Source organism: Petaurus breviceps, unplaced genomic scaffold (assembly GCF_028583685.1).
Source record: "Petaurus breviceps papuanus isolate PSGF00001 unplaced genomic scaffold, PetGlider_PUasm1.0 90602, whole genome shotgun sequence".
Taxonomy (NCBI): Eukaryota; Metazoa; Chordata; class Mammalia; order Diprotodontia; family Petauridae; genus Petaurus; species Petaurus breviceps.
The window spans coordinates 3,255,977-3,278,304 of NW_027187283.1; positions in this window are offsets into that span (position 1 = coordinate 3,255,977).

A 22,328-nucleotide genomic window follows, 5' to 3' on the forward strand; every position below is an offset into this window, starting at 1 on the left:
GAAAGAAAGAAAGAAAGAAAGAAAGAAAGAAAGAAAGAAAGAAAGAAGGAAAGAAAGAAAGAAGGAAAGAAAGGGAAGCAGGCTTAAAAATGACAATTATCCATAGGGAATAGAATAACAGGTGTTTTTCTCTTCCATATCCACTTATACAGATAGAGGCAGGAAACAGAAAGGAGAGAAAAAAATGCTTCAATCGCAGCAACATCTTGTTTTCCAATCCATCAAATACCATTTCACATTTCTCCCTTCTTTTGCCTGGGTAAACTGGTGGGAGAGGATGGGAAGGGACTAAATGTGCAAGGTTGTCATAAATAGTTCATAATATTTTTCCTTTAGGTTTTCAGTAAAAGACAGGTGTGTGTGTGTGTGTGTGTGTGTGTGTGTGTGTGTGTGTGTGTGTGTGTGTGTAGTTTCCATAGTATTTATGACAGAGGAAAACAAAGGGTACAGGAAAAGCTTGATTAGTAACGAAAACAGGAAGTTAATGTTCCTGGGGAGAAATCTTCTGTATCAATCATTAAGGAATGCAAAACTTCTTCATTTTAAGAAAAAGCATCATTGAAAAATGTTAAGTTTTGCTAATGTCGATGATAAATATGACTGGACTGATTTAAATAGTATTAAGATTGCAATGACCACATAGAATCAAAGTCCTTGGAGGATCAGGTAGCGTATTTGAAGAGAAGGGAAAAAGTCGAATACGTTTTCCTCCTTTTTAGAGGTCTTTGTATTATTAATTTATGTGGGAGAGAAATTTGTCATTACTGGTCTTATAATGAAAAATTCAAACAGAAATGTGGGATAACTGTGTAGTAAAATTATTGGCCAGACAGAGGTTAGAAAAACTTGCTTTTTCCAAATCTGGTGGACTGAGTTAACACTCTGCATGCAGATAGGTCTGGGAATCAAAATCTGTCTTTCTTAACATAAGTCAGAACACATGAAAAAAAGATTTCATATTCCTCAATAAAACAGCTGCATATATTTGTATACACACACACATATACATATGTGTGTGTTGTATATATATTTTTTTTTCAAGGAAGATCAGTGGTGTCATATAGCATATTACAGCAAGTTCAAGTCATACCAAACTGAAAAGAGCAGAACTGTTTCTCTGATCAAGGGACTGGTATCACTAAATAAAGTTGTCAAGGCAGATATTTACCTGACAGCAATTTTCTAGGCATTTGATTTTATCTTAATCACTAAACCAGAGACTTTTCTCAATATTGAAGACATCAGCTGGATTTAATGGTAGGAAATTATGCAGTCTTATTTATTTATTTGTTTGTTTGTGTTTGTTTAAGCAGAGGAAGGCACTAAACAAAACCACCTACATGTTGGTCCAGGATAGGTAGTTTATGACTAGTAAAAATATCCCGAGTCACAGATAAATTCTCTGTAATATGGACACTTCCCTCATTGTCTGCCAAATATTACAGGACAGTATATTATATTTTTATATTATTTATATTACAGCATAGTATATTGAAGGTACAGCTACCGAGTAGAAACATCACTGGATCTGGAGAAATAAGAGTTAGGTCCAAATTCCACATCTAATTAATATTGTCTGTGTCACCCAGAGGAAGGCACTTAAACTTGATGAGCTTCAGTTTCGTCCTTTGTAAAATGAAAAGAACAAACTAGAAACTTCTCCAATCCCCTCTACCTCTAGATTTTTAATCCTATAAATTTATAAAATGAGGTTAGATTTATATTCTTACCAATTATGAAATATATTATTTTATTTCTGATAGTAGTTTTGCAATAGCTTCCATTTATATAGTTCATAATAAAGTAATATTGTTATGTTAATCACAAAATAATTATTCAGCAATACAATGATCAGATACATTACCTGAAAGGCACTAAACTGGGCTCTATAATTTTCATTGAAGAACAGATATAGAATAGATTGTTTTCAAGTGAATGCAGCAGGAAGTTCACATACATATACAACTGCATTTGCAGATGTATATAATATATACACTTGTAGGTATATAATGTATATAATAGACACATCTTTTATATGCATAACCATGGCTGTACATACATATATGAAGTAGATATGACCTATATAATATGTGTGTTTCTACTTATGAAGTAAACAATATGTAATACACTACACATGCAAATTTATATTAGTGTTTTACATATGGAATAAATATCCATATCTGCCAACATACAAATATATACATGTGTGTGTGTGCATCTATGCCCCCCCTTTTTTTTTCTTTTTGGAAGGGGGAAGGCAGGACAATTGGGATTAAGTGACTTGCAAAAGGTCACATGGCTAGTAAGTCTTAAGTGTTTGATGCTGAATTTGAACTTGGGTCTTCTTGACTCCAGGGCCCTTGCTCTATTCACTGCACCATCTAGATACAAAGAACAGTGTGATAAATGTATAGAAAAAGCACAGATAACAAGCTCTGTGACTTCACACATCACTTCTGACTATTGGAGAAAGGTAGAGAAAAATTGGTGCTGTGAAGATGGTCCTGGTTCCATCTGTCACATGACCATGGAATATACAATCTTCAGTTGTAGATCAAAAATAGAAAAAATTCTTGTCCCTAGTAGGGTTATCAAAAGAAGGTGCTGTGCTATGTAGGGGAACTTAAGCGAACTGTTATTTGACATGAGATAACCCTGACTTGGGAAAATTGGCCTGAAGAAATATGCAAATAAAGTTGGCTCTATCATGCTTCACTTGAAATTGCAATATCAGTAAGACCGAAGGGTCAGCCCACCAAAAGAGTAATTGCCCGGTTAAAATGAAATGGAAGAATTTCATAAAGCTGTATAGCATTGGAGCATAAAAACCCATTAAGACAAAGCTCCTAGAAGAATTCAGTATTCCCAGGGTCAACACTATTTGAAAACCAACAGTCTTTTTAAAATGAATGCACTTTAGCCATCCTTGGCAGAGACTGTAAGGAAAGATATCACTGGATTGAAATGGTTAATACATGTGGTCTCATGCTGACATTAGGAGTCAATAACAAAAGCTCCTCTGGTAGCTATCTAAATCATGTCAAAAGTAATAATCAAGGTAGTTTCCTGTGGGATGTATTCATACTATTGTATTATGCTTTTATTTTCATAAATTGTCATAGGGTAGGTATTATGTAAAGGCCAGGCAATGCATGATAATGAAATTTTTCATTTTGCATTGATAGGGAGTGATAGATTTCCTGAATAATTTAACTCATTCATTTAGGTCCCCCAAAAGAGTACTCATAAGTCCACTAAAAGATATATGAATATAATTAGTTTTATTATATATTTGTTGATAGTCATTACTTTTAAATCTGGTTAAAAAAAACAATAGCAACAATGACATTGATTCCTATAAATTAAAAGTTATATATATATATATATATATATATATATGTGTGTGTGTATATATATATATATATATATACATATATATATATCAGGGACTTATCATATGAGTTAGCTGTGATAGGAAAAATATAAAATGTCAGATGTTGGTTTTTAAAGTTATAATTAGCTAGCTAAAATAATCAATTAGTAAACATTTCTAAGGCACATCCTATGCACCAGGCAGTATGCTAAGTAAACCTGTTCTACTGTGGAACCAATGACAAAATATAAATTAATTGAGGGAAAATGGAGAAGGAAAATAAATGTAAAGGCTTTTTTTAAAATAGCCCAATAAATATATATATATATATATACATATATATACATATATATAACATTTATTTGCATTAAAAGTTATAAAGATTATTACATAAGTTTCTATAGAAAAAATATGCTAATATGAGCATTAAAAAGAACCCAGAAGCTGCCTCATATATGTAAAAATAAGTAATCAATCTTCTACTATAAAATTCCACAGTTCTAAAGTTCTTAATGAAAAACTGGAAGTGAAGGCAAATCTCCCACCTATCTCTAAAATAAATGGAATCTTCTTATATTTAGCTTCTTTTTCAAGAACAGATGAATAGATAAATCTTATGTTGTAACCTACAGAAGGAAGAGAATAGACCTGGAGGGAAAGAACTGGCATGGACTACAGAATTTATTCCTCATCGCATTTTCTGACTTTCACTTGACTAAAGAGAAATTATCAGGAATGTACAGTCCTAATGTGATCTGTTCAGTCAGTATTTCCCTGTAGCCCACCGGTCCCCTCCATCTGTGAGCTGACTACCAGACTATAGCTTCATAGCCTAGCCAGCTTGAATACACTTATGGGTTCTGCTCTACCCTATGTACTACATAGGAAATGTAGCTACTTAATTATTTAACACCTATATAAATTTGTTTTACTTGTATAAACTCGTGTCTTACAAACACCTGCTACTAGAATGCATTAGGTAAACCCGGCTACACCACAATTGGGGGAAAACATTCTAAAGTTTTCTATATATTTTTAATCTACTTCTTTCTGCAGCTATGAAGTCACATCTGAAAATGAAACGAAAGGACAAATTTTATGGGGTAGGACGGATTCCATTTCAATGATAGTAATTTTCACAGCATCATTTACACACACACACACACACATATCTATGTATATCTATTTCTATCTATCTATCGATCTATCTATCTATACTTAGTGATCAACATATATAGAAACACATATTTTACTTTGTGATATATTATTTCAGTGTGTGCCTATAATGCAATTGTTTGTATTTATATATAAATGTGCATACATAAATTATATGTAAATACATGTATACCATGAACATTAGGTCACAAAGTTTTATATATAACATATACACACATGTTATATGTTAATTGTATGTTTCTATGCTATGAAATAAGTTACAAGGTAATTAAACTCAGTTACAAGTTTAGGGAAGATTCAAGAGACTTGACATTAAAATTAAAATGATATCAATTTCTGTCATACAGGTTAGTACACTGACATTGGTGCAAGCTATAGGGGATTTTGTCACTTGGCAATGATTTTACTAGTTTGTCTGAAAATTGTGTTTAATATAACATCAGTAGAGGTTTTGGTGGGAGTGAGCACTATGGGTAATTCACTCAATGGATCAAAAATGCTACTTGTGTCAGCCCTCATTCATGCAGAACTCTATTTCGGGTAGGGAATACTTTCTATTTGTTCATATATAATGGACCTTAGCAGAATTTATTCTTCAGAGTAGTTTCCTAAACATGGAAAATAGTAAAAATAGATAATCTTTCTGATGGAAATACACCGAATTCCTATGGAAACAAGGTAAGCTAAGATATGTAACTGAGGTCTAAAATGGCATCAGAAAAACATTCAATAAAATAGAAATAAAGTAGTTGTAGCATCTTCAGCATGTGGATCTAAAGTACTCAAGTAGAAGTACTGATGATGAATCCCTAGTCTTTAAAGGATCTATAGATTATTTTTTGACATATTGATTCCTTTATTATTGAAGGTCCAAGGAAAGAGTAACTAAGGTTAAAACCCTCATCAATATGGTACTATAAAAAAGAAAATTATTTATACCCTGGCTCCATCTTATACTACTTCTGGTGTCACCTTGGGTTAACTGCTTCAACTTTCTGGATATCAGTTTCCTCATCTGGAAAACTGAGATTCCTGTCCTTTCCAATTTACCATCCATATGATTTCCACCACTCTTGCCACTGGAAGTGAAGATGTGAACAAAGAAGCATTATTCTCTTCAGTCTGAAACCTAATTCACAATATAATTAATGGATTCCTCCAATTTTTAAAGACTTTTTAGACTTAATCATTTTCCCATATATACTTTTGCATCCAAAGATTAACAATTATGTTTAATACAATGTAATAAAACTAGTGGATATTTTCATAGTGCTTTTAAATTTGAAAAGTGCTTATACACATCATCATATTTATCCATTACAGTAACCCTGGCATTATTATCCTTATTTTATAAATGAAAAAACTCAAGTGGAGTAAAGTTTAGTGACTCCCTTATGGTCACAGAGTTAGAATGCAGCAGAGGTATGATTCCATTTCCAGTACTCATTCCACAACACCAGGTTAATTCAGTGGAGCAAATGTACTGTTTGTGGCTTTTCCCATTACAGTAAAGCTTTGGTTCAGGTAAAAATGTCCATGAATTATTCATTCTATTATGGAAAAAATGCCTAAAGGTAGCGACCAAAAATAGTACTGTATATGGTCTTCTCTGAGCACCTGGATGACAAGGTTGAGATGGTGTTTTATAACATACAAACATACATATTGTCTTTCCAGTTAAACTAAACAAGACAAACAAATTTTTTAAAAGGCCTTCAATGAGTTAGTGGATTCTCTAAGACATACAAACAAAAGCAAAAATTACATAAAGAAGATAAAAGCTGTATATAATATTTGCTGGGGATTAAGTACCAACAGCTCTGTGACCTCAGGTCTAGCTAAGCATTTGAATGTTTTCACCACAAATATTGTTGCAAAAATATACATGTATGTAGCACACTAGGTATACATATGTATATTCACATATATACATATAATGTACACATAAACATCTATATATGCAAACACAATGCAGGCATACACACAAAATTGTGATAATGGGAGAGTAGGTTAGATGGCCTAATAAGGCCTTCTATATTTAGTTTATGTAATTCTATAATCAAAAGAAATGTATAACTACAATGGAAGCAATTAAAAGAAATAGAGAGATTTACCATATGTGTTAAAATGGGCAACCTTAAAAACTATTAGAGACATTAATACATGTTTTTCATTCACATGTAAATAAATAGAATATTAAAGACACGTATGGATCTCAACTGTTACCAACATCAGAGAGGATGATAACATTTTAATTTATATAGACAAGAAAGGAAAAAAGGCAAAGGACAATGGCATAAACAAGCTACATGTGATGGTTTTCCCAGAAGAATGACTAACTCTGTAGAGTTTAAGGGTAGCAAATCTATGTTTCCCGGACTTTTATTTTTAATTTTCTAATAAATTGAATTGCATTTAAAAAATAAATAAATTGGGATCATCAACAGACAAAAAAATAATCTAAAAAACTACAGATTTAAGGAGATGGTATAACATAAGAAAAGAAAAATAATTGAATTACTACTCCATGGATTAAATCTCACAATAATTATAAATAACCAATAGATAGTTCTGGAGGTATCACACATTTTGTTGCTGCTCACAGCTATCAAATGTGGTAAAACATCTCTAGGCCCATCTATCTCTCAAGTGAGAGCTACTCCCACATTGGATAAATATGAGTAGAAAAAAAAGTTCCTTAATTTCTTAACAAATTAGAGAGAAGCAACCAGAAGTGAGCAATTTAGATATTTGGCTGTGATTAGAGGCTGGTCTCACCTTAGAAACGGTAGGGAAAATAGTTTCCATTAAATGATATTGTCAAAGGTGTAGAGGAAGGCACAAGGAATTTATAATGGGTTTCTTGGAAAGGTCAGGCACTTCATTAGAATACCTTTTCCAAGTAAGTGTTCTACTTTCCAAGAGGTGGGGTCAGTCAATATCTGGAGAAAATAAATAACTAAATGATAGTGGTGAAGGGGGCACAGATCCTGAAGGAGGACATCATAACCTTAGGAGATGTAAGTGGTTATGATAATGGCAGGGGTGAACATCTGTGAATACCTACGACCTCACTTCACTGCATTCTTCATAAACTGATAATTAGAGGAGTAAGTCACAAGTGAGGGTCCCACCAATATACATATGAACACACACAGTAAAAAATATAAGAGAGCTGAAATTTGGTGTTCTAGAAACTCTCCTTTTCATAAAGCACAGAGAGAAATAAAATCTACAGGTGTAGCACTAGAAGAAAAGAAAAAAATCTCTATTCAAAACAAAGTAGTAGTACATAGAAACAGGGAGAACAAAGTAAATGAACATTTATTAGAAAAGGGATGTGTGGGGCAGCTAGGTGGCACAATGAATAGAGCACCAGCCCTGGAGTCAGGAGGACCTGAGTTCAAATCCAGCCTCAGACACTTAACATTTACTAGCCATGTGACATTGGGCAAGTCATTTAACCCCAATTGCCCTGGCCTCCCCCTCCCAAAAATCAAAAAGAAACAAAAGGTATGTACAAAAGAATAGTAATTGAAGTAAGGTGATGGGTCACATAGTTATCTGGACAGGGAAAGGGAGGGTCAAAGGTAAGTGTTAGTGTGTGTGTGCGTGTACATGCCCATTTGGCCTGTGAATGTGTAGGGAGAATAGAAAGAGGGAAAGATAATATGGTAATAGCAATAACTACAATAGATAAGAGAGAGTGACAGAGAAATATAGAGAGACACAGACAGAGAGATACAAAGAGAGAAGGGAAGAAAAGAGGGAGGAAGGAAATAAGAAAAGAAGAAAAGAAAGAAGGAAGGAAGGATGGAAGGCACAAAGGAAGGAAAGGTAGGAGGCAAGGAAAGAGACATAGACAGACAAACAGAATATGATACTGATATCATCAATGAGCTGAGTCAAGAAATTTAACCATAGAAACAATTAGCACACATGTGAATGAGATGAACAATGAGGCAATGTGCCAGAATTTGAGGGATGCAGCTAAAGTAGTAGTCAGAAGCATGGCTATATCCCTGAACCTATACATTTAGAAAATTGAAAAAGGGATTAATTGTGCCTGAAATTAAAATAAAAAAATATTTAGAAAATTAGACGAGAAATAGATAAAATGAATGATAGGGAACTATAGATGTAAGTGAATGATAAAGAACTATAGATATGATAAATGTAAAAAACTGATTCTGACTTTTAGTACTTATGTGACTTTGGGCAAGTCACTTATATTCTGTGCACCTTAGTTTCATTAGTTGTAAAATGAAAGGTTTGCAGGAGATAGATGCTGGTGTGTACTCCAGCTATATGTATATTATCCCAATATTGATACCATCAAGAAATTTTTGTTAACTTGATAAAAAGAAATTTCCATATGTACATATAAGAAATTATTTTCCAATATTACATTCTCATAAAATTTTTAAAGGAAATTATGATTATTTTAGCACCAACACAATATTCACAGTGCTGATGGTAATTATGAAAATGCCGGCATAGTTCTAGATCAAAAATATAACAGACTCCATATAGAAAACAGAAGCAAAACATTTATTCAGACACCAGAAAATCAAATCCTGAAACAAGAAAGCTGAATCTATTATAGCAACAAGGAAGTTAATATACCAAAGCACAACAGTGAGCCACTCAATCCTTTATCCTTCCCACAAACAAACACTCACAAACCTAGCTGTCTCCTTGGGTGCATCCTCTTCTCCCTCCAGCTCTAACTGCTCTGACTCCTAGCTTCCCATTGACTCTGCTCCATCCTTCAGCAAACTCCTCCCACCAATGGCTCCATGTGATTACATTCAGCCTATTAGGGGTCAGGGAAGATCTTCAAAGTAGGGAAAATTTTCAAATCTCCATTACCATTACAATTACCTATGAAAATTATCAAAATTCATAAAACAGAAAGATCTTTTTTAAAACAACCATTTCCAAAAGCTAAATTGAACAATAATTAAAGGAAATTTCCGTGGGAGTAAGGGAAGACATATTGGCAAATAAAATCCATCATATTATTAGGGAGCAATTAAAACTTATGGTTCAAAAAATATTCAAAATTATTTATAAAGTACCTTGATAGCTTTATTTATAGAGGAACACCATCTTCTCACCCTATCAAAGAATGAAAGAGGCAGAGAAAATACCATAGATGAATATCAATAATGAATATTTATTTTTAAAATTTAAATAATATTCAACCAGAAAGACAATAGGAATATATTCAGAATTTTTCACTGTACTCAAATTGAATTTTATAATGGGCTACAAAGACAGTTAATATTAAGAAAAGAATTAACATAATCATATGTTAATAAAGAATCTAAACAGCATTATTATATCAATATACATTTTTTAAAATATGCCATTAATTTATGCTAAAAGATGAAAAAGTGTAGGTACAGAGGAAAAATTTACATCATAAAAGTACATGTCTAAAACCAAAAATTATCTTCAATTTCAATGGGAATAATAGAAACTTTCCAACAAATACAGAATAAAAACAAAAATATCCCTTTTCTTAAATATTATTTGACATAGTTCTAGATAAAGGAATGAATTAAAACATTACCAAATAGGGGAAGAAATTATCTCTATTTAAAGGAAATATAATAGTTTATTAATTAAAACAAGACACTATACAAAGAAATCAGTTGACATAACAGCTTCACTAAAATGAGTTTACAGTGTTACATCTAAAAAGTAATCAACAATTTGATAACAAAATCACAAAAGGATGTAAGACAAATTACATTTTCATAATTACAAAGTAAATAAAATATCTGGTAATATCTACCAAGAAATGATGTAGAAATAAAGGGAGACAAATAACTGGAGGGATATCCATTACTCGTAGTTTTGTTGTATCAATATAATAAAAAAATATTATTTTTATATAATATATATAATAATTAATGTAATAATAAAAATAATACATATATAATAATTAATAAATAATAAAAATATTATTTATGACATTATTTAAATTATTTGACAAATTAAGTACTGCGCTAATAAATCAATGAAGGTATTATTGTATTGCACTAGAAAAAAATATTAACTTAAACAAACTAAAGTTTGAAAACCATAAGGGAAATGAAAATAAAATTAGGAATTAAGTGGATTGACATATCAGAATTCAAACTATATATGGCTATAATTATCAAGTCTATTTGATACTGGTTAAAAGAATTTTTAAATTATGTAAGTGGAACCATGTGTATAATGACAATCAGAGACAATAAATCACAGCAACCCAACGTTCAACAAATGCAAGAATGTAAACTACTTGGATAAGGATTCCCACAAGAAAATGATTTTTTGAACTAATTTAGAACTACCACAACCCCCTGATTCTGTACTTTTGATATTTCTTTTTTGAATAAAATTACAGGACATTGAATGAACATATTTTAAATAGCATCTTGAGAGGGAATGTTGCATAATGATTAGAGAGCTATACAGGAAGTCATCAAAACCTGGGCTCAAGTTTGGCCTCTGATTCTTAGAGATTGTGTGACCCTGGAAAAGTCACTTAAACTGTAAGTTCTTTAAGAATCTCTCTAATACTATTAATTGTCAAGATATACTGGCCTGCATCACTAGAAGATGTTTCTTTACATGTGTTTTCCCAGTACCAATGATATGAGAGATTTAGTTCCTATGCTTATTCTTAAATATTATCAGATCTTCAGCCCAGCTTTTAAGGCTGTCAAGATTTCTTTGCATCCTGTTTTTGTCATTCAATTTGTTAATTATTCCTCTGAGCTTCATGTAATTTGCAAAATTGAAAACTGACAACTATGCCTTCATTTAATTTGTTGATAGAAATAATAAGTAGCACATAGCCAAGGAGAGATAAGTAAGACTTCCCTCCAACTTGACATATATTAATCATCCTTTTTTGGACATAGTCAACCAAATATCAACTCACTGAATGGCATTATAATCAGTCTACAAGGTTACCATTAAATACTTTTCCAAATGTCAATCTGAAATGCAGTTATAATATGTCTGTGTCATTCTCTTAGGCTATTAGTTTTTTAAAAAAGGAAATGAATGTGGCAAGACAGTTTTTTTTTAATAAATCTACATTAGATCCTTCTCATCACTTCTTCAGTCTCTAAGTCCTTGCAAAGAAACCATTGATAAGTGTGTTCTAGTTAACTAATCTTTATTTGCAAATATTCATCTTCATTCCCTTTTAACATATTGTGGAAGTATTTGTCCATATCCAGTCCAGCACTACTTCTCCCAGGTCTTCAAACATAAAGTTTTATAGTCATACATGAAAGTTCTATCAGTATCATGAGATGTATTTTGCCCCAATCAGGAGAATATGACTCCTAAAATGTAAATTGGTTTATCTTCTCATGTGCTGAATTGTTTGGGGTTGCCTATTTCTGTTAATAATTTCTATTCTTTTCTTCCTAGTTCTCTCTCTTTGTAAGACTCCGAAATCCCATGGTTCTCTATTAGTCTTTTACACTTATGTAATGCCATGAACAGAAGCTTTCCAGAAGAACTGCTACTCTGAACAGCTTTTTTAAGGTTCTGATTACTCAGTATAGCGATCACTCTATTGCATAACAAAGCAAAGCATCCATGGAGAATCAAGGTACAGCATAATTCAAAATACAGCATTCAAAATATTTCAACTTATCATAGAAAATCACAATATTATATTCACAACATAGTATCAAAGTAAAATAGTCACTCAAATTAATTCAATCAGTCACTTATCAGTAGTATCAAAGTACAGAGTCAAAGTCTTCCACTCTTGGGGCAAAGTCTTGATTAACTCAACCAGTCACTAATCAGTAACAATAGTCAAAGTACTCAAGGTACAATCAGTCATTTATTCAGTAAAGTCTTACTAAGTATCGTACACAAAACCCTCCACCCCTTAGGTCACTAGGAAACTATATTTCCATAATTACTCAGTAGCCAAGGAGAGGTCTTTTTTTTATATTGACTTGGGGCCTGTTCTCAGATTCTCTGGATCCCCTTCCACGGCCCCAGATTCTACCTGGATAAAATGACAGATAGCCCACAGTTCCTTGACTAGCTGTCTAGGCAGGTCCTGCTCCACACTGGCATTCACAGGGTCTGGTCCATGTCAGCTCCTTTACCATTTCTGCTCCAAGGAATTCAAGGCTCAACCATGCCACAAACAAACAAAGTCTCAGTATGCTTGTCATAGCTCAGTCACCTGGGGTCATGGCTCCTGGGCTCCGGAGCTCCTGGCTCCAAATTCTGGGCTCCTGGCTCCTGGCCTCCTGGCTCTGAGCTCTGGCCTCCTGGGGCTCTGTTCAGAAGAAGCTCCAGCACCACAAGTTTGCAGGACTCAATTCTCCATTCTTTTGTAGTTGTTGTGCCACCAGATCTCGGTCTCAAGGAAATTCTGACTGTGTCTCTCTGGGGCATTTCTTCTATACACAGTATTACCTACTTCATTCTTTCAGCCAACTTCTTCCTGTTACATCAGTTAACAGAAGGCAGGAGTACATACCTTCTGTTCCCCCAATCAGAGGCTTGATCAGTTACTAAGTGTTAAGTACATGCTACTTTTACCAACACAAAGGGATCTTCAAATTCAAAATTACATTACATGGTTCTTATCCTATCCTCATTTTTCTTTTCTGCCTAAAGTAGCTTTAAGTAGGTTTTAACTGTCTTGAACACACCTTAAAGTTTTCAGCTATTACTTAACTTTAGAAGCCATTCTGACAATACTCTTACAAGTGTAATGGGGTTCTGGAAAGCATAGGTCAGTATGTTTGGTAGATGTAAACCTTCATATGAAAGATCCTGCAGAGCCTACTTCCTATGAAACATGATTATGTGTAATAGAAGAGGCACAGACATCCTGGAATTGGTTAAAACATTTAAAAGACATTAGTCATTCAGAAGAATGTTTTGACTTCTTCCTGCTTATATATATTCTGGTAAAAGTAAAGAGTGAATGCAATAAGGGCAGAGCTGTTCTTGGGCTCTTCTCATCTAAGGCCAAAATGTAGCTAAGAATTATGGGCCTCTCACTTTTGTTTATCTGCATTTATATTTGTTCTTGCTTCTATTTATCTGATATTAGAAATGGTTATGATATCATGTGCTTCAAAGGACAAGAAAGTGAATAACCAGGAGGTCTTACAGTGGAACATGTGACAGGTTTTGTGGACGTTTGGCTCAAAATCAGGACTCTAAATGATCTGTGAAATCCAAATCATCAGTAGCTGAGAAGGAAACTAAGCTACATTTGAATTTGAACTTGGAGGGACCAATGTTGTATAGAAATTATATTAAATTAGAGTCTAGCCTTTCCAAAAATAAAATATGCTTTTTTTTATCAGGGACATTTAGGTGATTAAGTCATTAAGATTCATTTTACTAGGTTCAAATCTCACCTCAGATACTACCTGTGTGGCTCTGGGTAAGCCACTTAACCCTATTTGCCTCAGTTTCCTCATCTGTAAAATGAGCTAGAAAAGGAAATGGCAACCCACTCCAGGACCTCTGCCAAGAAAACCCCAAATGGGGTCATGAAGGGTTGGACACAATTGAAAAATGACTGAACAAATTCATATGACAATATTACTTTCCTTCCTATGGAGATTTTTAAAAGGTATAATAGTTCTCTTTGATCAAATCCTATAAAGACTTTAGCAATTTCCTAGAGAATTATTGAACTTGAAATGACATCAATAAAGCTTTCAAGAAAAATAAAAATGAAGTCTACTTGCCTAAAGGAAGAACAAACAAACACACTTTTAACTCTGTGGAGAGTAGATTGCATGAAATTCCTACAAATGCAAAGATAAACAAAATAATGGAAATAGACTATTAAAAATCAAGGGACATGGGGTGGCTAGGTGGCACAGAGAATAGAGCACCCTCCCTGGAGTCAGGAGGACCTGAGTTCAAATCTGACCTCAGACACTTACCACTTACTACTCCTGTGACCTTGGGAAAGTCAATTAACCCCAACTGCCCTGATCTCCCCCCTCCAAAAAGCAAAAAAAAAAAAAATCAAAGGACAGAGATAAGAATCTTCTCACAAACTCTCTGTCATTTATTTTCTGTCTCTCACTTTCTGTCTCTGTATGTGTGTGTGAGAGAGAGACCTTGTCTGTATTGTTGATTCAATTCTTTGCTTTGCTTTGCTACTCTAATGCATTATTGAATTTTGATGGAAAAATGAAATATATTTCTATTTTAATACAGTGAATGTTGAAGGTGATTGGAAAATTTGTTTCCTGGCTGAAGACAAGCACTCAGTGTCTGAAAGGGAAAAATGCAGAAGAAAAAAATAAGATAGGCTTTTGTAAATAATTCTGACACCAGTCAATAGTATTTTTTCCTGAAATTTTGCTTGAAATAATTTACTTTGTACAATGAGATGATCATCACGTTGTCACATTAAAAAGCACTTACTGATTTTCTTATGATTTTTCAAATTCACATTCATTCATTCCTTCATCACTATTTTAGGCCCATCAACTACCAAAATCGACTATACTGTGCTCCTCCAGAACTTTATAACTATTTCACATACTTAGTTATTTGATAATTAATATTTTGTGGCAAGTCACTTATACAGTTGAAACTCAGCAATTATTTACAAGGCTTTTAAGCAACAAGCTATTCATATTATTATTGTGGATATGTCCCTTCTGCCCTCCTTCATGGAATGAGAATGTTGGAAATTCTAAACATATTAGCCCTCTTTTCAAAACTTCCAGTGTTCTCATCTGGATGAAAGAAATATCATTTGTCTTTCCAAACTTGACTTATCTGAGGTATTTTGCATATATGCAGATAATAATTCTGATAAGATACTCATATAATAACAGTTAACATTTTTATGGTGTTTTAAGGGTTTACAAAGTGCTTTTTATGTATAAATTTATTCTCACAACAATTCTGAGAATTAGATGTTATTATTCTCCTTATTTTACAAATGAGGAGACTGAGGCAAAGAAAGGTTAAGTCACTTTTCCATGATTTGAATTCAGGTCTTCTTGACTCTACATCCAACACTCTAGCCACTGCACCTCTTAGGTATCTTAAATAAAGATAAAAATTAGGTTTCCCATTATATTATATCTAGACAATAAACTGACACTTAAATTAGTTAGTCATGTTCCTACAGATTCTGTTACATCCAATGTAAATCCACTTATTTTACATTAATTTTTTATCACTAAAAACTTGATAGAAATATTTCTAATTTCTTAAGTTGAATTTTGGTTTGCTTTTATGTATCAGCAATGCCATATTCACAATGCCTATGGAAATTACAGATATGCTGATGTAATTATCCATCACAAAATACATCAGGCTTGCTATATGGGGGAATAAGCTAGAAAATTTATTAAAATACCAAAAGACTGAGTCCCAAAACCAGAAAGTGAAAGCCATCAGAGTAGTTATGAAATTGGCACAGGTAGATAAAGTAGAAAGCACCCACGTTCTCAAGCCTTTAAAACAGAACAGGCTACCTCAGGCAAAGGTCCTCCTCTCCCCACTCACAGCAACCACCCAGCGTCCAGGAAGCGTTCTCCCAGCGGCTCCGGCCCCTGGCAGTCCTCAGCAGGAGTCCTTAGCAGAAATTCTGGCTGACTCAAAAAGGGCTTCGCACTGCCACTGCCACTGCCTCTGCTGCTGCTGCCGCCGTCGCCGCCACTGCTGGCCACTGCAGGAACTCTAGCTTGGCATCCGCTTCCTCTTGTTCCGCCCCTTCCTGCTACGTCAGCAAGTCCAATGGGGCATGAAAGAGCTTTAAATCCCATAACCCTTACATTTTATTTAATGGTTTACTACTACCATTCATTACACAATCACTCTAAATTTGAGCAATTTTATTACATAATACAATGACTTCATTAAAATGAAAATTGAAGCGAGTATCATGAATCATTGTCACATTACCTTATGTCTTAAAGTCCATGTAATTAAATCAGTAACAAAAAAGATACAGAAAAATATATCTTGTGCATGTCTTACTAGTAAAGTATGCTAGTGAGAATAAAATACCCATGTGATATGTAAGCATGTAATTATAGATCAGCATGTTTAAATGTTAGCATTTAGATTCACTCTGTATTGATTTTAAAGTTATTTTCAGTTTTATAACCTCCTGAAATGATCAGGTGATATCAGAATACTTTAAAAAATTGTTGGTTGAACTAATTGGTAGCAACCAATATATAATATATTTTTCTTTGTTTTTTTAAGTAAACATAATGTCTTTCACTGAAGATGAACCCATCTACAATCACAAAATGAAGTGATGACTGAGGAAATAATTTGGCTTTGGTGGAAGAAATTAAAGGAAAATTTGGAGTTTGTTCAATATTATGTAATTCATACTCTTTCATTTGCATTAAATCTACATAATTAAATCAGGTATTTTATTAAAAATAATTATGATGTAAAACAAAATGGTTCTATTAACCACCTAATTCCCTTTCTCCTCTGTCAATCCCTCTTTGTCCTTCTTGCAGATGTAGATTTCATTATTTAAAAAATTTCTATCAATGTGATAAAATATTAAATCAGTATCACATTCCATCCCTGAACTTTGATCATTTTCAAGGGCCATCCATCATGCTTGGAGCACTCTACTTTTTTATATCTGTCTTCTAGCTTCCCTGGCCTTCTTTAAGTCTCAGGCTAATTCTTACTTTTTATCAAGAAATCTTTCCTAGGCCTCCTTAATATTGGTATCTTCCCTCTAAGACTACCATCAATTTAACATATGTATGTATGTGTGTATGCATGTATGTACTATACATATATATATATATGTATGTACATAAGAATGTGCATCTATATGCATATATAAAATATGTTTGTATATAATTGCTTGTGTGTTGTCTCCTCTATTATACTGCAGATTCCATGAGGCCAAGAATTGCCTTGTGCCTCTCCTTATACCCCTAGTGCTAACACAGTGAATAAAATACAGTAGATCCTTAATAAATGCTAGTTGCCTGGCTTGCTGACATATTTCTCTAGCTTTTTAATATTTAAAGAGACCTTTTCTTACAACCTGTAAGGAAGGTACAATAAGGACATTGTACCAATAGTAGTATTGTTAGTACAAGGAGAATAGATAAGAAATCTTGTCAGTGAGTTCCTGACATCACAAAACTAGAGACTAGAATTAGAGGCCAAATTCAGATCCAGATCTCTTAATCCCAAATTCAGAGTTGCTTCAATTACCGGTACGTCATGCTTACAGTCATGCTGCTTTGTTACATGAATAGAAAATCTATCTAATCAGTAAAATTAATAAGATGTTTACTCTTGCACATTAGCCATATTAAAATTTCTGTTAATAGACATGTTGCTGACAATCATCACAACTCACAGTCAAATTGATCAAATATAATATTACATTTACTTGAGAAAATGATAGATTTGTAAATGTTTAGGGTTACAAGGAATTTAGGGAACATTTAATCCAAACCTCTTCTTTTAAAGATAAGGAAAATGAGAAACAAAAAAACTAATTTATCAAGGGAAGGAAAGCAAGTACTTATATAGCACATATTATGTCCTAGAAATCATGCTAAGCCCTTCACAAATATTAATACCTTTGATCCTTACAATAAACCTGTGAGGTGGGTGCTACCATTACTTCTATTTTATAGTTAAGGTAAACATAGGTTAAATGACTAGCCCAGGGTAACATAGCTAGAAAGCATCTGAGGGGAGATTTGCACTCAGGTCTTCTGGACTCTAGGCCCAGTACTCTATATACTCCATCATCTTGGTCACTTCTCCAGACCACTAGTTTTGTGCTATCTATCATCTATCTATCTATCTATCTATCTATCTATCTATCTATCTATCTATCTATCTAACACAGATTGGCATAGATATAGATTATCATTTACCCTGATTACTGTGTGTGTCTAAGCAGTTGGTGTTAAGTGACTTTTGCAGGGTCACACAACTAGTGTGTCTGAGACTGGATTTGAACTCAGGTTCTCCTGAATTCAGGGTCGATGTTCTATCTGATGCATCCTGCAGTTGCCCCTCCCCTGATTACTCTTTGAAGAGTCATGACTGATTGTCATAAACAAAAGTAATACACCAAACACACCACCTGACAGTATTTAAATATGTTCATAGGTTAAATTCATATTTAGTATATAAGTTCTGATCTCTCTACTTTGCTTGTATAGATTTCATACCATTCATTTCTCTCTCCATTAAGAATTGTTTCTGAGAAAACATAATAGATGCTGACAAATTATACCTGATCTTTTCCTTTATTCTCATCAAGCTATTTTAATTATATATAATGTTTTTTCATAATTTCATTTATTATTTATCTTTTCCTAAAACATTTATTCCTATTATTTCAATGAGGCTTACTGCAAAAAGCAGTTTTTATTGTTATGTTATCAAAATCAGGTAAAATGCAAAAGGGAAGGTATATGTATTAGAAGTTATCTTTACATTTTTTCCCCATTGGTAGCCACTCTAGTAGAAAGATTTGGTAACTGAACATAAAATAGCACCAAGCAATCACTTTTATCATACAAGAGTGACATCAAGAAAATCAAAGTGCATTTGGATACGCTGCATGTGTGTATTTAATGGGTCCAAAGAGGTCATAGTATCCATCCTGATTTTTCAATGACAATGATGGAAAAATAAATAACCTTCTTGGGATGGAAAAAGAGTATACACTAATTTGCAAAGGACCCTAGTATTGGTTAGATTTTTTTATGTTAGTAGACATTTTGTGGATCACAAATTGCCTATCATATTGCACTGTGTCCACCTTATGTTATCCTCCATTGTTTATAGGAAAGGTATGTTTACCCATCTGCCCATAAACATTACAGCCTAAAATCAGTATCATCTTCTAAATTGGAATGTTTGTGCAATAAAGTAGGCATGTATAGCAATGTCACAGTTTTCCTTTCATTTCTTCCCACAAAAATGAATCAAATACTAAAAACCATTACTATTAACAAATGTCAGTTGGAACAAAAATATTATCCCTTTTGAGAGTCAGTTATTTTAGAAATGTGGTCATAACTCTACATCGAAAGTATTAAATGGCTTAGACATCTCCTTAGACTTAGACTTCTTCTATTGTGTAAATATATTGTTCCCATCATGGCAGTGCTGCTTAGTGTTACACTTCTTCAGCAACTTTTTAGAGATTTCAGTTTCTTTTTATGTGACAGGTAAAATAAATGCACATTTAATACTCTTCTTTTTGGACATGATGTTTGCTCTCATGATAAATAATGCATATGCCATATAGAAAGAAATCATGTTAAATGTGACACAATCTAGTAAAGATATTAAACCCATTTTAGGACACGGTTACTTTTTGTTTTCTTTATACAACACTAGTACTGTTAAGTGTCTATTTCAGTTGTATTAGGAAATGTTTTTTTTCTTTTGTTAGATAGGTCTAATTTGTGGTTTTTTATATTTGCTCTCTTTGTAGAATTAGAGATGAAAAGGTGTTGAAAAGCCATTTGGTTCAACTTCATTATTTTAGATTTGAGGAAACTGAGGCACCTAGAGGTTAAATGATTTGCCCAATGCCACATACATCTGAGTATGTGGCAGAACAATGATTGGAACCTAGGTCTCCCACTCAAAAATCTATCACTTTTTCTGTACCATTACATTTTCTCCTTTCATTTGATTTCACTATTCTTTTCTTCTAAGTTTATAATGTTAGCTGCATAATACTATATATATATATATTTTTTTTCTCTTTCCACCTTATGCTATGTAGTGATCATTTTCAAATAAAAGTAGACTGGTGAAAAAATCCATATTATGGACATGTGTTTCTGCCTGCAGCCTAGATTGCAGGTGCAAAAAATGAAATGTCTTTGTTCAAAGTGGCTTCTTTTTTTGCTGAGAAATATGTAATTGGGACAATCTATATAAATAATGTACATTTGGCTCGAGTCTCCATATTGCTACAGTTTAAATGTGTGCTTTCAGCTGCATTTAAATATGTACTTGAAAAAATATATGTACAATGTTGTACATAAACAGAAACACAACTGCTTTTCAATAAAAATTCTAATTAATCCCAATGCACCTGACTTACTAAAATGTTAGTGTTTATATTTCTCAGCTTCTATTTTTCAGAGAGTAATTTAAATAAAATATTTCTTTGAAAGAATACTTATCCATTGTATGTAGGGTTAAGGAAGAAAACACTCTTTGGGGTATAGGATCAGACTAGGCAATAGGATCACACTAGGTAATTTCATTTCCTGGCTGTCCTAGATTTTTTTTCTTTCACTTTTAGGATCTGCTTCTAAATAATCACTTTGAAGGCATTGTTGGTGTAGTTGTGAACTGATACAATCATTCTGGAGATCAATTTAGAACAATGTCTAAAGGGCAATCAAACTGTGAATACCCTTTGATCCAGTAATACCACTGTGAGGTTTGTATCCCAAAGAGATCATTAAAAAATAGGGAAAAGGACCTACATATATAAAAATATATGTTTGTAGCAACTCTTTTTGTTGAGGCAAAGAATTGGAAATTGAGAGGATGCCCATCAGTTGGGGAATGGCTGAACAAGTTGTGGCATATGGATGTAATGGAATACTATTGTGCTACAAAAATGATGAGCAGGTGGATTTCAGAAAAAAAAAAACATGGAAAGACTTACATGAAATGATGATGAGTAAAGGGCGAAGAACCAGGAGAATATTCTCCACAGTAACAGTTATATTCCACATTCAGAAAAAGAACTATGGAGTTTAAATGCAGATCAAAGCTTGCTATATTACTTTTTTGTGCTTTTTCCCTTTTATTCTGTTTCTTTTTTCACATGATTAATGTGGAAATATATTTACATGATTGCACATGTATAATCTATATCAGATTGCTATGGAAGATGAGAGAGGAAAAGAAGAAAAAAATTGAAACTCAAAATCTTATAAAAAATGAATGTTGAAAACTATCTTCATGTGTAATCGGAAAAAAAATACTTTTTACCAAAAAAAAGAAAGAAATAGCTAAATAAATAAATAGACAAATACATAAAAAACAAAACAAATAAATAGCCAGGGTAATGTAACAGATCAACACTGGATTTGATTGAACTGAAAAGACTTTTTCAATCAAACACCTGCATTATCACTTTCTATGTCTGTGATCTCGAGTCAAACTTATCCTTGCTCTAAGCCACAGATTCTGAGCCATGTATTTTAAAAAAGGGGAGTGGTGGACTAGGGTCACAGACTGTAAACTAGAAGGGATCTTAAAGACCACATTGCCAAAACCCATCATTTTACAAATAGAAAATTTAGTAAACAGAATATTAAGGGAATTGCTCAAGGTCACACAGGTTAGAAATGGGAGGAATCTTCTTTCTAATTTATTGTTTTATTTTTTTTCCACTACATAATACTGGCTAGATTGTGTTTAAATTGCCATTCAAACTCTAAAGCCAAAACTCCTATGTACACTGTGTCTATGGAGAGGAAAAGTTAAATAGTACTTATTTTGTTAAAAAAAAATGTTAAAGACATCCCATAATTTAACCTCACCGAAAAATGTATAGGATGAAATTTGTACCTTCAAAAATTTTAGCGTATTAATTCAATTCAATCCAACTTAACAATTATCAGCTATGAACAAGTCACAGTGGCAGGCACTAGGCATATCAATGCAAGAGAAAACTAGACCTTAGCCTTGAAAAACCTATATAAAGACAAGGTAGCATTATTTTGGAGTATGCAAGAGTCAGCTTATAATATGC